This window comes from Narcine bancroftii, chromosome 1 (genome assembly GCF_036971445.1).
Source record: "Narcine bancroftii isolate sNarBan1 chromosome 1, sNarBan1.hap1, whole genome shotgun sequence".
Classification (NCBI taxonomy): domain Eukaryota; kingdom Metazoa; phylum Chordata; class Chondrichthyes; order Torpediniformes; family Narcinidae; genus Narcine; species Narcine bancroftii.
In genome coordinates, this window is record NC_091469.1 from 14,075,719 (window position 1) to 14,102,411 (window position 26,693).

The window sequence follows — 26,693 nt, forward strand, 5'->3', positions numbered from 1 at the left end:
CTTTCTTCATAAGGCCAGAGGTTTTCACACATAGCCTTGAAAAAGAGTAATCTTTACCACCACTCTGGATCAACCTGTGTGGAAGGGAAACAACAAAATAAAGTCAGTTTGTACTTATAAAAGTTCCTTTGTCTCCAGAATCTTTGAGTTCAAACATCAATCAGTAAACCTCAGATCTTCCTCAGATAAAATAGGCACAACTTTCCCTTTGAGTTTAACCTGATGAACTTATTCAGCATGTCGTTTGGGTTTCTTCCTTTCTTCAGCATTCTGCTTCTCATAAAACTCTTAACACCAAATTTTGAAAATGTATTTGATCCTCTCGATTTTAATGAACGAGTCTCTTTAACCTTGCCTGCAACAGATTTGCTCATCTTTTTCTTTCTTTTCCCCAGTTGGCCATAAATAAGATTCAAATGACATTATTCCTTGCTTGTCACATTGCAGGAATGCGATTTCTCTTTCTTTCTGCATTGTTAGTAACTGATCCTTCAAGTTACAGTCTTGTTTGTTTTTTTTGTAGTCAACTGTTTTGTGTTCTTAACCAATTACTTTGTCTCTTTCAAAAAATGAATCTTTTCCTCCAACCTCTTACATTTTGAAAATGCTGGATTTCTTTCCTCAATAACTGTATTAATTTCTTCAACAGTTATTTTTTTCTTTTGCTTTCTGACCTTGCAAATTTTATTTACAACTAAATCTTTATTCTTGTCAACTTCTTTCTATGTCTTGCCCTTTGTCACTTTTGAAACTAAAGAATCATTGGATTCGTTTACATCCTTTTGAAATCCACTTTTGTTTTCAAGTACAAAGTTAAAATCTTTCCATTCGCTGTTTCCAAGATTATCTAATATTTCCAAGCCCTTTTTCAACATTTTGTTCTCTGAATGCAATTGTACCAAATTTTCAGTTTCATGCTCCTTTATTTCATCAGTGCAATTTTCTGTGGTCGCCAGTTTTGCAGCATGTTGCGAGTGTTCTTCATTAACTTTGCTGTTGTAATGTCAGAACTACAAAAAAGACTTTCAAATTTGTTCTCAGCCTTTTGTCTTAGTCCTTCCTCTGATTTAATTACACAGGAATAATCACCATAAGTAATTACAACATCTTCTAATACTTCATTTTCATCCATTCTGATGAACATAATTCCTCCAATATTGTCAGAAATAAAACTTCTCACACATGAGTCTCTTTAAAACTGATGACACGACAAGCTTTATTTACAAGTCTGCAGAGTTGGACTTAACTGGCTTCTCACCAGTTAAGCCCCGATACATACAGTGCATTGATTTTTATACCTTTATTATTTGCCCTTCCCCTTCTTATTAATACTGTTTTAATTGGTTAGTATTACAAAAACATTCTAAGTATAACTGCATTATTAATTATCACGTTCGTTACGTACGCTGTGAACTCTACATTCACTGAATTCTGTTTCTCACACTTCTTATCAATCCTTTGTCTCCTGCATGTCTCTCACTATGACCATGAAAAGATAGGTTTAAAAAAACATATTCAGCAGCTCCTTCTGTCCTTGACTGCTAGTAAACTCTCTGTCCATTCTGGCTTCCCTGTTTATGATTAATCATCACATTTTAACTTAAGTCTTTTTAACCTAAATTCTCTATATCACAATCCACCCCTTTCTCTCTTTAAAATGTGTTGAATATATGTATAGATATGAATGGGGATTCTAAGCTAGGGAAGAGAAATGTTTTATGATACATTAATCTCACGCTGAAATAAAAGTCGTACAGGGTCTCCCATCCCCCCTGGTTGCATAGCTTGTTCGACCATGGAAATCACCAGGCTGCGTAGACAGGGAATAATACAGGGCAAAATAAGTAGGAGGAATAAAATACCTCCGATGACCCACAAGAAGGTACGCCACCAGGTTCCTCCAAACCATTTGTCCATCCAATTAAATTGTGGGAAAGGATGCCAGGTTTGAACCGGTACATGGGACAATGTACGAATATTATCAGCGATTTTACGAATGGCTTTTCCATTATCATCAATCTGTAAGCAGCAGTTAGTCAAATTAAGTTTACCCCTACTGGGTATTTGCCGGCTCGTGAGAGACAATAAAAACCAGAGGGGACGTTAGAGAGAGACCAGGTTTCTCTTGATCTCGTTCGGTTAGTTGTCCAAATGCGGGAAATCATGGTCAATGAATTGAGAGGTTCTCCCCACCAAGGCCATTGTTCTGACATCCGTGGACCCCCGCAGACCCAACAATTAGTTACATTAAAAGTTCCTGCAATTTTAGTTGCCAGATCTACAAAAAGGTTATCTCCCCCAATTGCATTACTGAAACTTACATGGTTATTTGGATGGACTCGAACTAAGTCCGGCTGTCTTAAAGGGACAGGCAATTTCAAGTGTGGAGTGTAACTTTTCATTGGAACAGTACGTTGGTGTATGCAAAACCAGAGTCCATCAGGGCATGGTGGGCTTGAGTCACTTTTCCAACCGTTAAGAGGGAAAGGAGTGGTATTAGGAATCTGTATATAATGACCCATATTATTTCCTTCTTTTTCCACACAAGGGGTATATGGATGTTGGGTGGTATTTTCTGCCCAACATTTCTCAGGAACTGAGGTATGGGAAATGAAATTACCTTCCTTTCTTCCCCAAATGTGGTCCTGAAACAGGACCACTGTATCTCTGCATTTCTTACATTTCACACCTGATAAAGACATAGGCAAACTAAGAAAAATCAAAGAACATAACAATAACATTGTGAATTAAGTCTTTTTGCGAAATCGTAAGGTAAGAGGTTTTTCTCCAGGAATACAAGTCCAATCTGAGTTCGTATCAGGGTCCTGTGGCGCCTCTACAGGTCCCTTAAATCTGGATGCGTGTGTCCACCCCTTCTCTCTTGTTCGTGCTGCAGCTTCTGTAGTTAAGAGAACTTGGTATGGACCTTCCCACTGGGGCTGGAGTTTTTCAGTCTTCCAGGTCTTGATAAGAATCCAGTCTCCTGGTTCCACTTTGTGTAAAGAAAAGTCTAGAGGCGGTGTTTGTGCCAATAGTCCTCTCTTTCGTAAATCTGTAAGAGAGCGTGACAGTGCCTGTAAATAGTTCCTAACAAATATATCCCCTTCCCCCAAGGTGGGACACCCCTCAACTGTACTCCAGAAGGGAAGCCCAAACATCATTTCATAAGGGGACAGCCCTACATCTTTTCGTGGGGCAGTACGAATTCTCAATAAGGCTAGGGGCAGACACTTTATTCAAGGCATTTTAGTTTCCACCATTAACTTTGTCAATTGGATTTTTAGTGTTCCATTCATACGTTCGACCTTCCCTGAGCTTTGTGGATGCCAAGGGGTATGTAATTTCCAAGAGACCTGTAATGCATCACAAATCAATTGCTGGATTTTTGAAGAAAAATGTGGACCCCTGTCTGAGTCTATAGAATCCATTATACCATATCTGGGGATTATCTGCTCTAGGAGGAGGCGAGCTACTGTAGAGGCTGTAGTATTTATTGTTGGGAAGGCTTCTACCCATCGGGTAAAGTGATCTATTATCACCAACAGATATTTCCATCTTTGAACTTGAGGTAACTCTGTGAAGTCGATCTGGATACGTTGAAAAGGGCGTATGGCTAATGGTTGACCTTCCATGGTCCCAGTCCTCATTATCTTCTTATTAATTTTTGTGCATAGGTAACAATTTTGCACCTCTTGTTGGGCCAAGGTGTAGATTCCCTTACACACATATTCTCGAAGCACTGTGTCACATAAGGCTTGAGTGCCCCAGTGGCTCTGTTGATGCAGGTGTTTTAAAATGTTGCGAGTTATTTCTTTATTTAGAACAGTTCTTCCATCTGGTTTTTTCCATGTTCCATCAGGTAATTGGCTTGCGCCCAGCTGATCCATGTTCTTTTCTTCCTTAGCAGTGAAAATGGGAGCTGTCTTTATGCCTTGCCTTATTGGGATTAAAGTCAGCAAACGGACTTCTTGTTGCATGGCTGCTCTTTTGGCTTCTTCATCAGCCAGTCTGTTTCCAATTGCTGTCGGGTTATCTCCCCTTTGATGGCTTGGTATGTAGACCACTGCTATTTCTTGGGGTAATGTTAAGGCTTCTAAAGTCAGAGTAATCATCTGTTCGTGTGCCAATTCCTTTCCTCTTGATGTAATTAGACCACGCTCCTTCCAGATCTTACCAAAGGTATGCACTACCCCGTATGCGTATTTGGAATCTGTGTAAATCGTTCCAATTTTCTTTGCCAGTATTCTGAGGGCTCTCTGCAAGGCATATAGTTCACAGGATTGTGCTGACCAGCTTCCGGGTAGTCTCGTGGATTCTACTACTTTCCAAGTATTTCCTTCTATTATAGCATACCCATTTCTTCTCATTCCGTCAACACATCTGGCGGAGCCGTCAATGTAGAATTCATATCCTTCTCCCAGCGGAGTATCGCAAAGGTCTTCTCGGGTCTTGGTCTGAAGATCTGTCAACTCGACACAGTCATGCTCCACCTCTTTCTCTGTTTCACTGCCGTATAAAAACTGAGCTGGGTTGCAGCTATTAATTTTTGCAAACTGTAAATCTTCTCCAACCATTAAAATGGTTTCATACTTTAATATACGAGAATCAGTCAGCCATCGATGGGCAGTTTGTGTTAATAAAACACTCACAGAATGGGAGGTGTACACAGTCATCTTTCCTCCAAAAGTAAGTTTACGTGCTTCCTCTACCAACAGAGCAGCAGCCGCTACTCCCTGGATACACGTCGGCCATCCACGAGACACTGGGTCCATCATTTTGGAAAGGAAAGCCACTGGGTGTCGCTGACCACCTTTTTCCTGTGTTAAAACTCCCACAGCTGTTCCTTGGTTATGAGTGACAAATAGCTGGAAGGGCTGTTTTAAAGAGGGCAGAGTGAGCACTGGGGCTCGTGTTAGGCGATGTTTCAAGTCCTCGAACCATCCCTCCTCCTCCTGGGTCCATTTCAATGGATAGTCATTTTCATTTGTCAGTTTATCATACATAAACTTCACCAAAGCTGAGTAGTCCTCTATCCATAACCTACAGTATCCTAAGAGTCCCAGGAATTGTCTTATTTCCTTCTTATTACGGGGTAAAGGCATTCTAGTGATTCCCGCAATTCGTTCAGGGGTAATTCGTTTCTGTCCTTTACTTATCTGGTGTCCCAGATATATCACAGTTTTCTCAACAAACTGTAACTTGTTTCTGGACACCCGTAGACCCTTTTTCCCCAGATAATTCAAGAGTCTAATGGTCTCTCTCCTCATTTCTTGTTCCTTGGGTCCTGATAATAGTAAATCATCCACATACTGCATTAGTTGGGAATCATCAGATTGTGGATAGTCCATCAGGATTTGTTCTAGCATTTGTCCAAACAGGTTTGGAGATTCAGTGAACCCTTGGGGCAATACAGTCCACCGAAACTGTCTCCGTCTACCTGTCCATGGATTTTCCCATTCAAACGCAAACATATCTCTACTTTCCTCTTCTAACGGACAAGTCCAGAAGGCATCCTTCAAGTCGATAACACTAAACCACTCATGGTCTGGGGGAATCCGACTCATAATAGTATAGGGATTAGGCACCACTGGGTGGCGGGTCTGAACAATAGCATTCAAACTTCTTAGATCCTGAACTAGGCGATAGGATCCATCTGACTTTTTTACTGGGAGTATAGGGGTGTTATAAGGTGACATGCATTCTTCTAATAGTCCGTCTCGTATTAAAGTCTCAATTACCGGCTGTAGCCCTTTTCTCCCTTCCAATGAAATAGGATACTGACGTTTCCTTACCGGCTGATGACCTGGTATTAATGTGACATGTAAAGGTGGGATGTCCAGACCTCCTCGATTTCCCTCCTTATACCAGACTCTCTCGTCAATCTGCCGTTCATCCTCTTCCTTTAAAGCGCAGAGGTGGACTCGCACTTCTCCGTCCACAGGGAGAGCACCCAAACCTAGGAGAGCCTGTAAGTCCCTTCCTAGGAGGTTAAATCCAGCCGAAGGTAATAACAAGAGGTCTTGTACCCCTTCTCTTTCTTCCAGTTTCACTGTTACTTGGGGAATTATTGATACCATTCTGGGAGCTCCTTCTATCCCAGAAATTGTCAAATTACTTTTTATAGGCTCAGTTCCGATTGGCACAGTTATTACACTACTTCGTTCCGCTCCTGTGTCCACCATAAACACCACCTCTTCTCCCTTGGGACCAATGTTTAGTTTTACCAGGGGTTCCCTCTTATATTTGGTCCCTAACATTTGGAACCCCTGACACCCCTAATCTTCTTCCATAAGTTCGAGGGCACGCAATTCCCTCTTGTATCGGGGGCATTCCCTCTTAAAGTGTCCTTCCTCATTGCAGTAATAGCATTTAACAAATCTCCGGGGTCTTCCCTCTCTTGGATATTTTGGATTGTTTAGAGGAAGGTTTTGTTTTCTTTCCCCTCTGGATTCAGCATTCATCTGTCGGATAGTCTGTACCATAACCTTTGTCGCCTTCTTTTGATCTTCTTCTTCTCTCTGCACATATACTTTTTGTGCCTTTTTTAACAGTTCACTTAGGGGTTTTTCACTCCAGTCCTCCTCCTTTTCTAGTTTCTTTCTAATGTCTTGCCATGATTTGGAAACAAATTCAATTCGAATAAGCTGTTCACCCATTGGTGTACTAGGGTCCACACCAGCATACTGTTGGACATTCTTTCTCACCCTCTCCAAAAAATCAGTAGGGGACTCGTCTTTCCCCTGGTGGTTCCCAAATGCCTTGGTAAAATTGTGACCCTTTGGCACAGCCTCCCGTATCCCTTTAATTGTCCACTCTCTATATTGTCTCATACTTGCCAATCCCTCGGGTGTTCGTTTGTCCCACCTGGGTTCATTTAAGGGATATTTTTGTTCATGGGGTCTAGGGTCCCCAGGTTGTTCATATTCCCACATGAGGAGGGCAGCCCGTCGAATCATCTGCCTCTCCTGTGTAAGGTAAAACATCATGAGATGGGAATGTGTAGGGAGTTACCCTGTACAGGGCAGTAACAAGAAGGGGAGGTGTCCTTGTACTCCTGTTAGGTAAAACATCATGAGATGGGACCGGAGAAGGAGTCACCCAGTACTAAGGAGTAACAGAATGCATCCTTGTACTTACAAGATAAGAGAGACATTGATGGATTGAGAGGCAGGAAGCTAGCAGGGAAAGGATAGCAACAGTTTTAGTCATTGGACAAGTAATGATATGATGATGTTCTAAGCATGTATCCAAGGGTATAAAAAATCACCATTTTGCTGATAACGGCAGAATGCATTCTCCGACTAACCTGGTTGGTCGCAAGTGTTACAATCCGGTAATAAAGAACAAAGAACCCTGATTTCGACTCAGCCTGGTGTTTGTCTCACTCATTCATGAACAAAGCAGACCTAACAATTTGGTGACCCCGACGTGATGGGTGAGTGAAAACTGGACGACGGTTTCTGTTTTTTCTGACAATCATCTCAGCCGGCTGATAAAAAGGTCCAGAGAAGCCTGTTTTAACAAAATTTTCTTTTTTTTTAAAAATCTTTATGATTGTCAGTAAGAACTGGAGATCGGACAAATTAGACGACCACAATTGAAGGTCGCATGCCAGGATTGTAACACGTAAGTGATTACAGACAAGATAAAAGTCCTTAAGGTGTTTGAATGACATTTATTAAGTGCTTCGCAAGAAACTACTAGAGTTTAAAAGTCTTTATTGTGTCGTTGCAAAGTCCAATAGAGTGAGAAGGTGGTCTATAAACAATTGAGGACCTGAGTTTTCTGCCCTAAACTGGTTATTAAGAGGAGAAATCTCCCACGTGAAGGTTGGGCTTTGAAAGAAAACAAAGGTTCAGGCTTATTGGCCTCAATTGTATCTGAGAGACTGACTTATAAATGTCCGGTAGGTATGATAATGTCTGTACACTTGAGAAGTTAAGAATTTATTTCCCCAATTCGCCGTGGTGGAATACCACAGCAGACACTAGAGACCTTGAGACAACAAAAAAAGTACTCAGGGACGCCTGCCTGGTGAACAAGAACGACGACAGAAGGCTGCGACAGCTGTGTCCGGATCAGGTAGGAGATATTAATGAAAAAGTTGACAAACTCCTAAGAGACACCCGGTTTATTCGAAATACTTTTGATAAGTTAAATGAGGGTATTCCCAACATCACCAAGGAGATAAAGTTACGTAAATTCATAGATTGGTACAGGGAAACAGGACAAAAGTATAGCCCAAATATTTGGTTTTCTAGTTGTAATTTAACTTTCAGACCCCTTTGGGAAAACAGAGAGTGGAAAACGAGCAATCAGAGTATACAGGACAGTCTGAAGTCAATTGGAGGACAAGACTTAGAGACTGTTCTTTTAAAAGATATTAGTCATCCAGCTTGCAAGGAGACATTTTTAAAAGCAATTTTCGTTGACATAGATCCCCTAAACGGACAAGAACCTAAATTAAAACAGGCATTAGAAAGCGGTCCCGCAGCTATGGCTGTACAGTTGCCTGCTAAGACTTTTGACCAAGTTATTAAGGAAATTAATCAGGAATTAGAGGAGCGAAATACCAGTAATGCGGCATTGGAAAAACAAAAAATGCTCCGAAAATGTGTAGACCGCTGGAGGAAGAGGGGTTGGTTACCCGGGGGCACTGAGATGTTCCTGACAGGTGAGGGAAACAAAATTTTAAAACGTAGAGTCTTAGACAAGCTGGAAGAAACAAAACGGGACACAGAAAACAAAATCTTTAATCGCGAGTCAGCAAAAAAGAGGGTGAGAGACAAGGAGATGCAGTACCGTGATGTCCTAGCTATATTCGAAGAATTTGGTCTCCCTGATAACCCACCTATTATGGCCCCTGTAGAAATAGCTTGTAGACCCTCGCCCTATGCATATGTGGAGTCACAAGGTGCCCCTGGCACCCCAGATGGGATCCTGGAGTCACGTCCCTTATATCCAGATATTGAGACACTGGGGTGTGACAAGAACCTCGGGAATAGGGACACATCAGACGAGGTACAGGCCCCTTTAATAAAAATAGAAGGGGGAGTAATAGATGTAGAGACCCCTCTGGAGTCTAAGAAAATAGAGAAGGAGTTAGAGATACAGAAATGGAACATGAAAAAGGTTCAGGATAACATTAAAAACTTAAACAGAGATATTAATGTGCTGGGGCAGATCAGTGAGGATCAAAAAGAATTAATGGTAGGTGTATTTAAGGAAGTGGAAAAGATAACTACAACACTGTCAGGAGAAATTAAAGCTGAAGGAATGGTAATAGGAGTAAAGGACGAAAAGTGTAGTACAGATGAGGAAACGAGATACGATCCACCATGGGAGGAAAGTAAAAGGAAAAGACTCGGGAGGGAGAAAAATAGACATGCCTACCTGGACATAGTTAGAACAAAAGAGAAAGATGTGAAACAACTAAACTATGGCCGAAAAGATTATCTTAGAGATGAACGTGACCAATATACCTTTGACCCTGAGACATTGGAAACTGATAGGGACAGTGACAGTGACAAAGAAGAGTCAGAACAAGGTGGGATAAATAAATGCATGCCAAGAGTAAAGAAGGAGCAGAAATCCCCAAAATTGAGATATCAATGCCCATTACTGATCACGGGACGGGGAACTCAAAAATATGTACCCTGGTCACGAATGGACTTAGAGAGTTTAATGAAAAAACTACCTCCGTTAGGTAATGGGGCTAGTCCATGGATTTCTTGTTTTGAGCGAGAAACCTGCCAAGAACAATTAGCACTCGCAGATGTCAGAACTATCATGATAAAATTAAAGGCAGAAGGGGCCCTGAAGCAAATAGAGAGAATTGTAAGAAGCAGTAAATTGGGGGATGAAATAGAATTTAACCCACTTCGGAATAAATTTTGGGAAGCACTTAGAGAAACATTTCCTACACCCTATAGTTTGGATGCCTTGGTAACCCTTCAACTAAAGGAAGGAGAGACTGCACACGAGTATTTCACTCGAGCATGGGACTTATGGGAAACAGGGACTGGAGAAAGACCCGACCACAGCCCCTTAGGAAGGGCTCACTTTCGTAATGGGATAATAAACGGACTACCTGCTACGGTTCAAGCAAAATTAAGGGACATTGTGGGATTAGAGACAATGTCAGAGGATTTGTGGAAAAGACACCTGACACATGCAATCAAACGACATCGTCAATCAGAGCATGCTAAGTCAGAAAGTGCGTCCCAGAAGGAGGTGGACAAGACAACCGATAAATTGGTGAGAGCCATAGAAAATATAGGGGTTAAATTAGCGGCCCAACAGATAGTCCCACAGGTCATGGGGCCAGTGATAAATCCGGGACCCCAAGTAAGAAATGGTTGGGAAAGACAGCTAGGTACAATGTATAGAGGGGAACATGTAGTATGCTGGTACTGCCAAAGTCCTGGACACTACCAGCGGAACTGTCCGGAGGCTGGGAGAGCAAGGGGAAAAAGATTACCCTCTATTAGAGGCTATCGGGGAAGAGGAGGAAACTTAAGAGGACAAGCAAGGGGTAGGGGTGGACACATTGATGGGCCCCAGAGAATCGGGGGGTGGCAGAGTGATCAACAAGTCCAGGCACCTCAGTGTAATGACTATATTGAGGAAGGTGCTGAATTTGATTATTGACGGTGCCCAGGAGAATCAAAAATCACGCCTCCCTGGGAGCCACCAAAAATTTGGGGGACGGTAAATGGAGAAAAAATTGAATTTATGGTTGACACAGGGGCAGCAGTTACGACAGTGATTAAAAAACCCCCAGGGAGCACATTTTCGGGCAAAACATTATCTACAATAGGATTCTCCGGGATAAGGGAAACACAGCCCTATACAGATAACATCGACATGACATTTGGACGACAAAGGGTTAAGACGCCTGTCCTGGTTGTGCCAAGTTGCCCCATTAATTTATTAGCAAGGGACATTCTTACCAAACTAGGAATAACCATACAATGTTCTGAGAAGGGCCTTCGGTTAACATACCCAGGGGATACAATAAGAAGGGAAGGACAGTTTATAGTAATGACCCCATCTAACGCTTCAGAAGACTCTGTGGAGGTTAGTATTTTCTGGAGTCGGCTACTGTATGATGAACCAGGCCCAGGGCTGATTAAACAGTTTTTTGAGTGGAGGGCCAGTATTCCTCGGTATGGGGATTACCTTTATCCACTAGATCCTATGCATGTTACATTAAACTACACCATCCACCCGGACCAGGAATATGAGGAGAGGTGGGACTCTCTAAAAGAAGGGAAGACAGAAACGATACATTGTCCATTTATCTTTGTAGGTAAGGAGGGAATAGCTGCTATGGTTGTCATGACAGAAGAACAAATGGAGTGGTTCTGCTTAGGAGTAGAAAGTGTGCCTCATGTGACCTTGGGTATTGCCAAAGATCATCACGCTCGACAGCTGGGTCCGATGGTAAAGGAAGCGATAGGGTGTGAATACAGGCAGACAGAAATCCCGGGATATTCCACCTCGGAGGGAGGAAAATTTGTCAGACTGAATATTGAAGCATGGGACCAGGTTGTGAATGAGAAAGTAGAAAGAGACCGAGCCATAGAAGGAGAAAATATTGATCACAGAGACTCAGACAAATATCTTTCTAATCTGAGTCCACATATATGGACAACGGGGCCCTATGATGTGGGAGTAATAAAAGGAGAGGTATTTCTAGAATTGTCCAACCCCGGGCAGAAACCAATATGGAGAAAACAATACCGCTTGTCGCCCAGTCAGGAGGAGGGTATTAAAGGAACGATAGAAGGGTTAATGGAGTCAGGGGTTTTAAGGGCGGCACCTGACAGTATGTGGAACACGCCCATCATGCCTGTTCCCAAACAGGGTAGAAAAGACTGGAGGATGGTACACGACCTCCGGGAGATTAACTTGGCTACCAAGACCATCGGGAGACCAGTCCCAGACCCATATGTAGCACTTAGGGCTCTGAGTCCGGAGCACGAATACTATACTGTCATTGATCTGGCAAACGCATTCTTCTGCTTGAAATTAGCTGAGGAATGCCAAGACTGGTTCACTTTCACTTACCAAGCACATCGGTACACATACACTAGATTACCTCAGGGTTATAAGGACAGTCCAGGACTGTTCAATCAGGCCCTTAGCGAAATCCTAATGAAATTAAAGCTCCCGGAAGATGTTACACTGATTCAGTATGTAGACGACCTACTATTAGCAGGGAAAACGCCACATGAGTGCCTGACAGGGACAGCAGTTTTACTCAAGGGGTTAGGCGAGGCTGGATTTAAAGTAAAAAGGTCGAAATGTCAGATCGGAAGGAGGGTGGTAACTTTCCTAGGAAGACTCGTGGGTAAAAACGGTACGGCCATGTCTGAGGCACATAGAGAAATGATACTAGGGTATCGAAAACCTACTACAGTACAAGACATGCTGGCATTCTTGGGGCTTTGCGGGTATAGTCGAACATATGTTCCAGGATATGTGAGTCTAACCCAAGGTCTGAGGGAAATGGTCACAGAAATAGGTCACCGGAGGCTTAAAGAACCAGTCAGGTGGAATGTAGAACGTGAAGCGGTTTTTCTGCGTGTCAAACAAGAACTGGGAAGAACGATCAGCCTGGCTAATCCAGATTACAGTAAAGAATTCTACTTGGACGTGGCTGAAACTGAGAGCATTGTTAGCTCAGTACTGTATCAGAGAGATAGAGGAAGAAGGAAAGTACTAAATTACTATAGTTGCAGACTGGATAATGTAGAGAGAGGAAAAGCCCCATGTCTCCGTTACCTCGCAGCAGTAGCTAGAACGATACAAAAAACCGCGCATATTATTCTCTGTCATCCCCTAGTTGTTAATACAGACCACAGTGTCTCAGCCCTTTTAATGTCTAATGCTTTCAGCTTTTCGGCCAACAGATCCATTAAGATGGAGGACGCCCTTAAGGGTCCTCACATCACCTTCAGGTCACCCAGGGACAACTATTCCAACATGGCTAGAGGATTGAACTCGGGGTTTATGGAGACGCATGACTGTGTAGCAAGAGTCAAGGTAGATTCCAAGCTGAGGGAAAAGCTATTTGAGGAACCCATGGAGGAGGTGGACTGGGAGTTATTTACAGATGGTAGTTGCCATAAAAATTCTGAGGGTAATGTGGCGGGTTATGCAGTGGTAGGATGGGAGGATGAGGCACCCTATCTAGTAGAGTCCTCTATTATTCCCCAACCGGCATCAGCTCAGTTAGCAGAAGTGATAGGGCTCATACGAGGATTGGAGCTTAGCGAAGGTAAAACAGTTAATATTTATACTGACTCTGCATATGCTTGGAGTGCAGTACATATTGAAGCACCAGGCTGGCTAAGAAGGAATTTTCGGACTGCTGCCGGACAAAACGTCCGTCATGATCTGGTTTTACGGAGACTGGTCAGGGCGGTCATGCTTCCCCGGGCTCTGAGCCTAATTAAGGTGGCGGGCCATTCCCCAGATAACACAAAGGAAGGGAAGGGAAACACGGCGGCTGACAGGGCAGCCAAACAGGTTACTGGTTATCATGAACATATACAGGGGATGATTTTGAGGTCCCATAACAAAAAAAGTGAATCTGAAACTAAGGAGACTTGTAGCAGATTGAATGACTACACAGATGAGAAGGGAGAGGGACCCCCACCGAATATTGAGCACCTAATAGAAATACAGGAAAAAGCTAGCCCAAGTGAGAAAGAGGAATGGATGAAACGCGGTGCCACTCGACAGGAGATCAGCTATGAAAATCAGACAGTACATGTTTGGCGCTCCCCTATAGGTACGATAGTTGCCCCTCGTCAATTACTCCCACTATTATTTGAAGAAGCACATGGGCCGACTCACATTAGCGCCACCAAAACTTATAATACGCTTAAACAACATTGGTGGAATCCCCACTTACGCGAGCACATTGACAACTTTAGAGCTGAATGTACTATCTGCAACGGGCATAACCAAAGGATCACCTTACCCCACCCGCTTTTACGATTTCCAGTACCGACAGCCCCGTGGAAAGAGATCTATATTGACTATACAGATATGGGTACTGACCTTAGGACAAAGGAGGGTTACCGATATCTTTTAGTGGCAGTAGATAGGTTCTCACGATGGGTGGAGGCTATTCCAACAAAGAAAGAAGATGCGGATAGTGTAATAGGCTGGCTAACGCGAGAGTTAATACCCCGCTATGGAGTCCCCAGCAGGATATGCTCTGATAATGGGTCTCATTTTAAGAATGAGCTGATCCGACAGGTTGAAGAATACCTAGGGATCAAACATCGTTTTGGTAGTGTCTATAGGCCTGAGAGCCAGGGGTTAGTAGAAAGGGCAAACAGAACGATAAAATCTAAATTAGGGAAAGTTTTAGGGGGGACCAGGTTGAATTGGGTTGAGGCATTGCCATTAGTACTGATGTCTATGCGACAAGAGAAGGCCAAAGATACCTTCCTGTCACCGCATGAGATTCTAACGGGTCGACCCATGCCCGGTCCAAAGACTGATCCAGCATGGGTTAAGTTGTGGGAAGAAAGGGAAGTGGAACTGGATCATTATATGCAGATGCTGGGTAATATGGTTGCTTTAGTTTCACAACAGGTGGCGAATGCTAGTAAGGAGAACCCGGACACCGAAGGAGTTCCAGTAAAGGAGGGAGACCTGGTGTATATCTGTAAACCAGGTAAAGTACATTGGACTAAATTTAGGTGGTCTGGACCATACACTGTTACCGCCGTAACAGATAGGTCGGTAAGAATTGACAAACCAGGGGATCATAATTGGCATCATTTTGCCTACTGTTCCAAGGCAAAACAGCACGTAGCCAGCCTTGATAGAATTGATGAGACTCATGCAGACGATACCGGGGGCCCTATGGGCAGTACTACTAATGGGATGCCGGATAAGTCAGCAGAATAGCTCGGATTCTTGCGGGGCCAAAGTTATTCTAAAGGTAGACAAAGACAGGGATAACACCTTCCAGTTCGATCTATGCAGTATAATAGCGTGTGGTAAGAATGAGGCGTCCTGGAGAGGATATGATATTTACATGTGTGCCTTTAAAATAGGATATCCTAAATGGGGTCTACATGTCTGTCCATCTTGGGGTGAGGTTTGGTGGTGGACAGGACCCGACACTAGATGGATAAGAAAACCCCTTAACAAAGGGTCCAGCAAACCTTATTATAATTTTTTCACTAAAATCTCCCTGATACGTGGTGCTGTGACCTATTCAATGAAAGGAGAGAATCCCCTGATTTTGACAGTAAAGGCGGGGCTGCGCAACCCGTGGAATATGAAGGGATGGAGCTCTAAGACATGCGAGGGGGGCACAGGGAGAGAACATGGTGTCGGAGACCTCTTCTATCTAATGATTGGAGTGTCTATTAGTGGAAAAGATCCTTGGGGAGTGGTGAGGTTCGACTTACAAACATACACAAAGGACATAATTAAACCCACTTCGAAAGAGGGGGAAGTGAGAAAATTCGACAGTACGAAGATGACCAGGGGAGAGAAGATAGCAATTGAGACAGGTATTGATGAGTCAAACTCCTGGATAGATCAGATGGGTAAATATGCGGACCAAGCAGGGTATGGGAACTGCTGGGTCTGTGCCCGAGGAAGGCCATTATTACGGATGAGCAGATCAATTTTTGAGGAGACAGATGCTATGGACTGCGCCTTGAACCTAATGTCAGAATCCAACCCACTGAATAGGTGTCTGATATGGGAACAGACGTTTCCCATAGCTCCGGCTAATGTAGCTCCCCCTGTCTTTAGATCCACAGGCATAACTAATGTTACTTGTTTTGCCAACAACAACACAGCAGCGCACGTTTTCCATGTGGGTTGGCTGCCCAGCGACTCGTGCAGGACTCATGTTGATCTCTCACATAGCAGTAGTGCAACCCGCTTGACCCAGGCTAGGGCGGATATTTGGTGGTTTTGTGGAGGAAGAGTGCTGTACAACTGGCTCCCCGCTAACTGGGATGGTCGGTGTGCTCTAGTAACCCTTAATGCGCCAGTGCTGATTGTCAAAAGGCAGGAGGGAGACGAGGATTCCCTAGAATTGCGCCACACAGAGAGTTGGCTGTGGAGAAAAAGGAGGAGTGTTGGACTCTTGGGGCCGGGAGGAAGGAACCCTGATGGGGTATGGATTGATGCCATTGGCCAAGCCCGGAATATTCCGGACGAATTTAAATTAGCCGATGAGATTGCAGCTGGGTTTGAAAGTTTTCCTGTTTTTAGTGCAATTTTTCCCATCACTGTAAATAAGAATGTTAATAGGATCAACCTTATTCACTATAATGTCCAGCGCCTTGCAAATTTGACCAGGGACGTTGTTGAGGCAATACATCAACAACTGTCAGAAACTTCCCTTATGACACTTCAGAATAGGATAGCGATTGATATGGTCCTGGCAGAGAAAGGTGGAGTGTGTGCTATGTTTGGAGATCTATGCTGCACTTCTATCTCTAATAACACAGGGCCAGATGGATCACTCACTAAGGGGTTAACGAAACTTAGGGCATTGGCGAAAGAATTAAAAGCCCAGTCTGGAGTCTCCAATCCTGTTTTATCCTGGTTACAGGGAGTGTTTGGGAGATGGAGCACATTGTTAGGACAACTTTTGCTGGGTTTGTTCATTTCTGTATCAATTTTTATCACTTGTGGCTGTTGTTGTATTCCATGCATTCGAACGCTGGTCACGAGGACCATAGAGAAAGCCTTTGCTGACCGTGATGAACTGCCTCCGAAATATCAAGCTGTGCAGGCTGTGGAGCAAGACTATCTCACATTACAGGAGGCGGAGAAAGTTGCTGAGATCGATCTGGAGTCTGAAGGGGAATGTGATGGGAAGGAGGGATTGTGAATTAGATTGTTACACATATAATTTTAACCTTGCTTGTAACCTAAATATTATAACCTTGATTGTAGAACAAATATTATAACATTGATTGTAACACAAACATTATTAATCAGATTGTAGAACAAGTATTATGAATTAGATTGTAGACCATATGTTAACTTGGGAATTTACTAATGTACGGGGGGTTAGCTAGTTTTTTGCTTGGGGGCAAATGGGATGAAACTTGTAAACGGGCAATGGGATCGGGGTGACGGATGGGGGGTGTACGCAAAGGAGGGTTGGGGGAGCCCTCGCCCACCAGCCGAACTACCCTGTGAACAGAACCCGTATAGAGCTTGGCAATAATAGGCGAAATAATGTAACGCGGTGGTAGCATAGTCAGGGCGAGATTGTCCTCTAAAGAGGACAAAGGAGGGATTGTAAGGTAAAACATCATGAGATGGGAATGTGTAGGGAGTTACCCTGTACAGGGCAGTAACAAGAAGGGGAGGTGTCCTTGTACTCCTGTTAGGTAAAACATCATGAGATGGGACCGGAGAAGGAGTCACCCAGTACTAAGGAGTAACAGAATGCATCCTTGTACTTACAAGATAAGAGAGACATTGATGGATTGAGAGGCAGGAAGCTAGCAGGGAAAGGATAGCAACAGTTTTAGTCATTGGACAAGTAATGATATGATGATGTTCTAAGCATGTATCCAAGGGTATAAAAAATCACCATTTTGCTGATAACGGCAGAATGCATTCTCCGACTAACCTGGTTGGTCGCAAGTGTTACAATCCGGTAATAAAGAACAAAGAACCCTGATTTCGACTCAGCCTGGTGTTTGTCTCACTCATTCATGAACAAAGCAGACCTAACACCTGGGGTGAAAATAATGTTCCCATTATTGCCTGCATCTCTTCCCACGTATATGTGTTTGGTCCCAAGAATTGGTCAAGCTGTTCAGCCAGTCCTATAGGATCTTCCAATAACTTTTTCATTTCTTTGTTAAATCCCCGCACCTCTGTACTAGTTAGGGGAACATTCACATATCCCGTTCCCCCTCCCGGTCCTCCCATAGGAACTTCTCTCAGGGGATTTAGGTTTATTGAAAACTTTGATGGTCCTGGACCAGTCTGGGATCTTGTCCAGGGTCGGTTTACTGGTGGAAGTTTAGGGTCCGACTCCCTTAATTCATCCTTTTTATCCCGGCCCCCTTCGGGGCAATCAGATTCATCACCTTTCCCCTCCGGTAATAAGCTTTCCTCGGGCGCAGTAGGCACCGGGGGAATATAAGGAGGGGGAAGGTTGTCCAGAGGTTCCCATTTCTTTTCTCCTGCCACTCTCAATTTAAAACATTCTGTTAAGGATCCTGGCCAGGGAACCCAACAAAATGCATATGCTGACTCTTCTTGATTCACCTTTGGTCTCGAATTTACATATATGTTTAATGCTTGTCTAACCCAATCCTCATCAGATCCAAATTTCGGCCACCAGACCGAGGAACCTTTAATAGGTTGTTTTGACCAAAGGAGACAATATTGGACCATCTTTTTCTTGTTTTTGTCCCGATATCTTTTACTATCCCAATTTTCAAACATTCTCCCCAAAGGGCTGTCAAGGGGTACTCCCAGGAATTGTCCTGAATTTTCAGACGAGCCCTTAGATTTTGATCCTCCCATTTTCCCACCTAGATCTGTTTATCATTGCTGAGGACCCTCTCGCTCTGGACCCTACTCCCTTCCTCTCAGACGCCTCGTCGGAGGTGCTGTCCCTCCTTCGGTTACCGCTGAGGTTTTCCTGGGGTTGACCCCTCTCTTCTCGGCACTTCGTCGGAGGTGCTGTCCCTCCTTCGGTTACCGCCGAGGTTTCCCTGGGGTCTATCCTAGAGTCCCGCGACAGGGTTCTCACACAACGACAAAAGATCTATACTTAATCTATTCCGTTAGGTTTTTATCCAAACAGGTGTATCCCGTTACACCTGTTACCCAATCCCCACACCACAATCGTAAGTCGTCACTTACCGGTGTCTTCCCGGGGATTGAACCGTCACCCTTCTCCTCTCCGTCTTGTCGTGTCACCCTGTCCGGATACCACTCGCTCAAGCCGCCCGAAGCGACGAGCAAGGGACTAGGAGCCGCTGAACTCAGCGGGGTGCACCGCCTCCGATGTCCCTCTTCTCGCCTCCCCTCACGGCCGGAGTGTAGATCCCGGACGAGCCCCCATTTGTCAGAAATAAAACTTCTCACACATGAGTCTCTTTAAAACTGATGACACGACAAGCTTTATTTACAAGTCTGCAGAGTTGGACTTAACTGGCTTCTCACCAGTTAAGCCCCGATACATACAGTGCATTGATTTTTATACCTTTATTATTTGCCCTTCCCCTTCTTATTAATACTGTTTTAATTGGTTAGTATTACAAAAACATTCTAAGTATAACTGCATTATTAATTATCACGTTCGTTACGTACGCTGTGAACTCTACATTCACTGAATTCTGTTTCTCACACTTCTTATCAATCCTTTGTCTCCTGCATGTCTCTCACTATGACCATGAAAAGATAGGTTTAAAAAAACATATTCAGCAGCTCCTTCTGTCCTTGACTGCTAGTAAACTCTCTGTCCATTCTGGCTTCCCTGTTTATGATTAATCATCACATTTTAACTTAAGTCTTTTTAACCTAAATTCTCTATATCACAAATATTGTTTCAGGTGCCTTTGATTTATTTTCACGTTGATTTGTTTTATTTTCTTCAGAAGTAAATTTCTTATTAACAACTGATTGCACTTAGAGACTTGAGAGCAGCCCAAACATGCTCTTAATAGCTTATGATCATGGCTGCTAGATACAATAGTCCTCAGGTGAATCTGAGGTAAGGCAAGAAAACCAGGGTTTATATTGGGGTAGATGAGAATGGAGCCAAGGGAGGGGCCAACCATCTGAACAACATACAGACAGTGAGTTCCAATTCACTGCACAGACTTTTGCTGTTCCCACATCTTATCAAGTTTCACAATCGAAAACCTGTTGACATTTGTCTTTAACTGTTCCTGAACAATATAATTATTTCCTTCTAAAGGTCCATTATCCAAGCCTAGTTTTAACAGGATAAGGTCCATCTCCCCTACTTCCTACTACATCTAGTGGTTCCAAAGCCTTTGGTACATCAGAACCAATCAGCATCTCTACCTCAGAATCAACTGCAGGTAGATAAACCTTCCACAGATAAGAAAACTGATGGATATAATTTTGATGTGGAATATTTCCTTGGTCCACAGCATAGTCTTCTGAGTATATAAAACTGGAAGATCACAAAAATCATTGTTATGCAATTCAGCACCTCTAAACCTGAAACAATGGTGATTTCAACAATCTTTTCTTGTCCTAAGGTTTTCATCATAATCTTTGACTTTCTTCCTTGAAGATTAAGTTTGTTCATCAGATCCACCATGCAAAAAGATGCAGAACAGCTTGGGTCAAGAAAAGTCCAGATTATTTCATTCCTATTCTTGCTCTTTATTTGTAAAGGCACTATTGTGAGTTTGTAGTTAACCACACCGGCCCCAGTAAGACCATTTTTCTGAACCGAAGCTATAACACTGTTTTCTGACATTTTCTTTGTTTCTGTTTGCTCTTTTTTCATTTCCTCGTTCCTTTGATGAATATGCAGTATTTTAAGATGCTTCAAATTGCATATGTCACAACTGCTTCTTGCAGTTTTCACTGACGTGCCCTTTACGCAGACAGCCAAAATACATTCCATTTTCCTTTAAAAAAGTGACTTCCACTCTGTGTTCTTTTTTTTCCAACTGTAAACACATTTCCAAAGCATGTCCACCTTTATAGAACAAACAACTCTTCTCAGCAGGCAAACACTCATTTTCCTTAGTGACTTTATCTTTTTCTTTCTTTATAACTGACACAATAGTAGCAAATGTATTCCTTTTTAATTTTGGAGTAGAATGTGAGTTAGACCTTCTTACATCTTTGTTCCCCATTGAAGTGTCTCTAGTATTTCCATATATTGGATCTGTTTCTTTCAAGAAAATCCACCAAATCCTTTAAGGAGCTCTTTATCAATTTTCTTTTCTGGAAATCACAAGCTAAATGTCTCCATTGATCCCACATTTGGTAGGTTAATTTATCAAAAATGATTTGCATATTACCGGGCAAGTCAAGCTCACTAATGTTGTCAATATCTTCCATGGCATTACAACATCCTCTTAAAAAGAGAGTGTATCCTTGAAGTGCCTTTGCATCATTCAGTTTTATTGATGATCATTTAATAGCTTTATCGATATAAGCTAAAACAATTCTATGTTTCTTGCCAAAATTCTTCTCTAGTAAATACTTAGCTTTATCAAATCCTCTATCTGAGGCCATATGTTAGCAACTCTTTACAAGTTCCTTTGGCTGTCCTTCTGTAAAGATTTCCAAAAAATAAAGACAATCTACAGGGTTTTGACACTTGTTTTCAATATTATATCTAAAAGATCTCATAAATGGCTGGTATTGAAGTGGATCTCCATCAAAAGCTTGAATCTCCTTCTTGGGCAAAGAAGATAGAGATTGTAGCTGGATCAATCATATAGCTATTTCATTGTTTTTTCTCATGGAAGATAGTTTGTTGTTTTGTTCTCCGCCTCTTGTAGCAAATAATGTATCTGAAAACCTCACAAGTGTAGATTCACCTGTATTTCTGATACTTGACTTGAATGCCAAGGAAGCTTTAGCATTTGACTGAACCCAAGCCACAGCTCTGTCAGTGGATATTACCGCTGGCACACGTAGCTTGGCTTCACCATGCTCTGAATAATTTGTTCTTGTATATGCATGTCTTGTACTAAGGAAACTAAAATATCTGTCTTAATAATTGGTTTTGTTTCTTGTGACTCTTTCTTAAAATATGATTCCATATCATCATACATTTTAAATAATCTACTTCAAGCACCAGATACCTCTGATTCTAGTGCATTTAACAACTCTTCTTTTTCTCAATTCCATTTGCTCCTTTTACCTCCTTAGCTGCTTCTACTTCAGCTCCTCTTCATTTTGTAGCTGCTCCCGCTCTCTTCATAGCTGCTCCTCCTGTACTTCCTCTATTTATTTGAAGGCATATTTATCATTAAGCCATTTTTGTTCTGCATCAATAGCAGCCTTTTTAGCTCTTAATTTTAAACGTGGTGATGTTGTACTAGAAACTCTGGAGCCTGAACCGGAACAACTTCGCTTGCTTCTTTTGTATTCAACATTTGACTCACTGTCACCTACTTGTATTTCTTCCTGCAGGTCAAATGTTAATTTAATACTTGACTCCTTTTCCAAATTGAATTGTACAACTGTTGCATCTTCATCACCTTTTGGTGACACACCTTCAGCCATGTCTTCATAGACAATCGTTGTCTTCTGCAATGATTTTGCAATGTCTTAATTCCCATCCACTGAAGCCTTGGTTTCTTCCCTTGCCAGACTCAGTCTTGCAAAGAGAACACTTTTAATTCCACTTGTATCTCATTTCTGATGGCTTATTTCTTCTCTAAGATCTGCAACCTTCATGACTTTAATGCTTCTCCTTAAAAGCAAAGCAGCTGTTTCAGCCATTTTTACTCGCTTGTTCCACCATCTTTTGAGCTCACACAACACAAGCCAAATCAACAGTCCCCAATGGACTAGCAGCAGCAAAATCTAAACTGTGTTCAAACTTTCCACAAATACACACTTAACTCTACTGTTTCTAATGGCTATAACGTGCTATTAACAAATGAGTTTCCACCGCAGCATCCGTCAATAATATTGCTGATTTTCAAGAAATGGGTTCACCAATGTGATTATAAGACATTGTTTTTAGATTAGAAACTTTAAATCTCTCTCTGCCTGATACTTATAGAGGATGGATATGGATTACAAACTGCCTCCAACTCGAGGCATTGCCAAGTTGGCCGACGTATAACTTTCAATATCAATCCAAAGCACAATTTCTTTATCTTCTAGCCTTCGATTTTTTGTTCTACACAATAATCTAATTATTGCGACTTCAATCCAATAAATAGTTGCTTGAAGGCTAAGTGGGACACTTGTTAGTGATGTATTTCAATTATTTCCAATACAATTTCAGATGTATTTAAATACTTTATTAACATGCAAACTTGAAATTATCTTCTTCAACATTCAATGAAAAGATTAAATAACATCTGAATTAAAGCTCCGTGAATACGGAGTAACATTTATAAACACAGTCAACTAAAGTCATGAGCATTTCACTCACCCTTCTCTATAACGCCATAATACTACGACGCACTCCATGTGCATCATACATTACCGAACACGCTTCAACTAGCACTCTAATACACAAACACACTGCGCATACTCCTGGATCTCGTGCATGCACACAATAACAAAAGTGACCGAGGAAAGCCAAACAAACTCGGGACGCCTCTGACGACTGCTCAGGGACCAATGGGACCAATCTACAAACAAGGTAAGTAAACAAATTACACATTTTGGGTCTTACAGACTCTTTCTTGTGCACGCTATTGACTTTCTTTTGTTCTCTCTGTATTGCACACTCAGTTTGTTTACATTCATGATCTGTTGACAATTCTTACAGTTCTTTGTCTACATGTTGACGCTGTGTACAGTTTACTTTTTGCACTATCAATTAGTAGTAATTCTGCCTCACCCGCAGGAAAAAGGAATCTCAGGATTGTATGTGATGCCATGCATGTACTCTGACAATAAATATGAAATCTGATATCTGTCAATTTACTAGTTCCTACTTGACTGAGCAATCCATTATGAAGGAATTGGCTATTTTGATTGAATTGTTCACTGTTTTATTAATTGTTAATTGTCTTCTGTCTGTGTGCTATTATTTTGTGATAATTATAAAAACTACCATTTCTTCATGAATCAATAAAACCTCTCCATGTCATGACCCTTAAGGGAACCAGAAACATTTGGGGGCAAGTTAGACATTTTATACAAGAGACTGCTGTAATAGCGGTCATCTTATATATTTATTCAGAATCTAGTTAACCAGCTCATACCTTTTTTTATATTTTCTAATTAATGCTGTGGAGAATGTACAAAAACAGGAAATGAAGCAGATAAGAGCTGATATTTGCCATCAACCCCAGCAACTTGAGACTGATTTCTCAGTTTGGAAAGTCTGTAGATCCTTCAGTTGGTTTCTAAAGAAAATCTGGTTTATAACTCATCTGTCAATCAAATGCCAACTGCAAGAGAGAGTGCTCATGATATCTTGCAAATTGCTCACATTATGCACTAAATCTCCAAAAAATGAGAATCAACCATTTTCTATCAGTGAGTAACAGTGAAATAAAAGGTGTTGACATGCACAGAAATTGAGAAACTGGGCAAGAACTTGAATAAAAGAGTTTAATAATAGATTAAAATACAGGAACTCAAATGCAACAAGCAGGAAAGGAAGAAAAAATATAAAACTGAGAAAAAGTGTCCAGTTGTTACTTTAGGGTCTCAGAATTACAGAGGTGTGGATTTCATGGATAAAATCTTTCTTTGCTTTTTTTAACTGAAATTGAGGCAAAAAGCTACAGATCAACTGTGCTGAGTGTGCAATCAATTAGTTTATTTGAAATGAGGAGCCTTTGATCTGCACTCACATTCAGACGGCTGGTCCACTTCTGTTTCTGGTCAAAGTGGCCCTTGGATTCTGATGCTGGGGAAAATGACAATGGTAGTGTCATTGGATGTTCACCATCTTAGTGGAAGGACTTGAAGGCAAGGGTCTTGTTAAAATCAGTGCTAAGCAAAAAAGTATGGAGATGCAATAAACAAACATGATAGAGATCAACAGCATCCACAGGAAGTAAAGGGTAACAAATGTTGGAGGCCTGGGCCCTTGTTGCTGGGTTTGTTGCTCTCAGACAGTGACACAAACTCTCACCCACCCACTCCCCTCATTTCCTCTCTATCACCTCTATCTACACTTCCCACTGTCTTCGAAAAACAGACAACACATTAAAAGAGCCTGCTCTCTATGTTTCACTTATAGCTGCCTTCTGGAAAAAGTTCAACAAATAACTCAGCTGTCATGAGCACTTTCTGGAGAGGAATTAGTTATTGGATTGAAATGATGACCTTGCCAGCACAATGCATGTTTCTCAGGAGAATAGAAGTCTCTTCCCTCATTGTCTGCTTGCTTACACTGACTTCCACATGAAACAGGGTTCATGAACACCTCTGCTGGCAATATAATTTTGATTGACCAGGTACAGATTTACAGGGCAGAAGCAGAGACTGTCACAGAATCAAGGTGAGCATTTCAATTGCCAAGTATGGAAAGCTGCACATGGAGTTGGTAATGATAAGTAGGCCGAAGGGCCTGTTTCTGTATTATGCGACCCTAGAACAGCCTTTCCCAAGCCATACTAGATAGCGCAATCTGCATCTGAACCAGTTGTGATGTGTTGGACATCTTCAGTATGATGGGAATGTGATCTGACATCAGACAAAAACCAATTTCTCCTCAGAGTATCTGCAGAAGGTCATTTAATATATAACATGGAGGTTGGTGTATCTTACACAACTGTTTGACTGCAGCAAGTAATTTCATTCCATCCGTATAGTGTACTTGTGTACGTGATTACAAACTCTCATTATTCAGTAGAACTACTCTCATCTCAGTAGAACCACAGCTTTCCATACTTAGCAATTGAAATGCTCACCTTGATTCTGCTGAGCTGTGACATTCTCTGGTTCTCACCCCCACTCAAGCAATGTGGTCTAGGTTACAATTGCACTTGGGAAAACTCGAGGTTCACATGACAGTTCCATTAACAGTTGGGGTGACAGGACCACTTCTGGAGATTCCAAAATGAGCATGTTGTGGCTTGCATGTCATATGAATTTTTTTAAAAATGGTTTAATCAATTTTTCAAAATATTCCTTTAGTGCTTCCTTTAGTGAAGCAGAACAATCAGATTTAAAAGCAGGGCTCCTTGTTCTCGTAAGTGCCTGTTGAAATCAGTGGGAATAGATCTCGTCAGTTTATATTCTGCAGGTTCTTTCCAGTAGCCCCCCCCTCCCCACCACCCCCATTCCCCCTTCGGCTCATTTTCTTCCTTTATTTTGTTTCTTCTTCAATATTGGCATTTCTGGATGTATGACCTTAAAATACAATTTAAGTGATCAAATCCTGGCACATTAAATGAAGAGTGAAGCAGGAACTGCTGTACTCCCAGGTGTAAAGCACTGTGATTGGTGCACGTTTAGACAGCCCACATTATCAAGGATGCTACAGTGAAGAACCAGTGAAGAAAACCTGCAGTTTTTCCAGTCTCTCAGCAAAACAATTAATTGATACAAAGCTTTGTGGAGCATCGTGACATTTTGGGAGCTAATCCTGTCAGATTGTTTACTTAAGTGGATCACAGTTGTTCTAACCTCTTACATCTCATCTCTAACACGACCAAAATTTCTGGTATTGCAACATATGAACATTTTAAGACTAAATAATGAACATCATAAAGGATGAAGTCAACATCATAAAGTATCCCTGTCACCTTGGTCACAACCTCCTCACTACTACCTTCAGATAGAAGATACAGAAGCCAGAATAACAGGTTTATTCCAACAGCTATGAGGCTCTTCACCTTTCCATGCTATCCAAATATAAACAACTCCAGGGCCAAAAGATCTGGCTCCCTTTTCCTTTGATGTGAAATAGAACTGTGAACATTTATTTATCTGTCCTCTTGTACTTATCCTCAATTTCCCTTCCCATGGTATTTTGTGCTCATTTATTGTCTTTTGTTGTTGCTGGATGTGTCTTTCATACC

At 42.0% G+C, this 26,693-nt stretch overlaps 1 long non-coding RNA gene across 1 annotated transcript; it reads right to left on the reverse strand.

Annotated features, from left to right (window-relative positions):
• Nucleotides 1-1,187: 1,187 nt before the first annotated feature.
• LOC138755298 (uncharacterized) lies at nt 1,188-19,556 on the reverse strand. Its single transcript, XR_011352177.1, has 2 exons — nt 18,892-19,556; nt 1,188-3,052 (listed from the first exon to the last, which is right to left on the reverse strand). It is a non-coding gene; the product is annotated as an uncharacterized lncRNA (long non-coding RNA).
• Between the last annotated feature and the right edge of the window lie 7,137 nt (nt 19,557-26,693).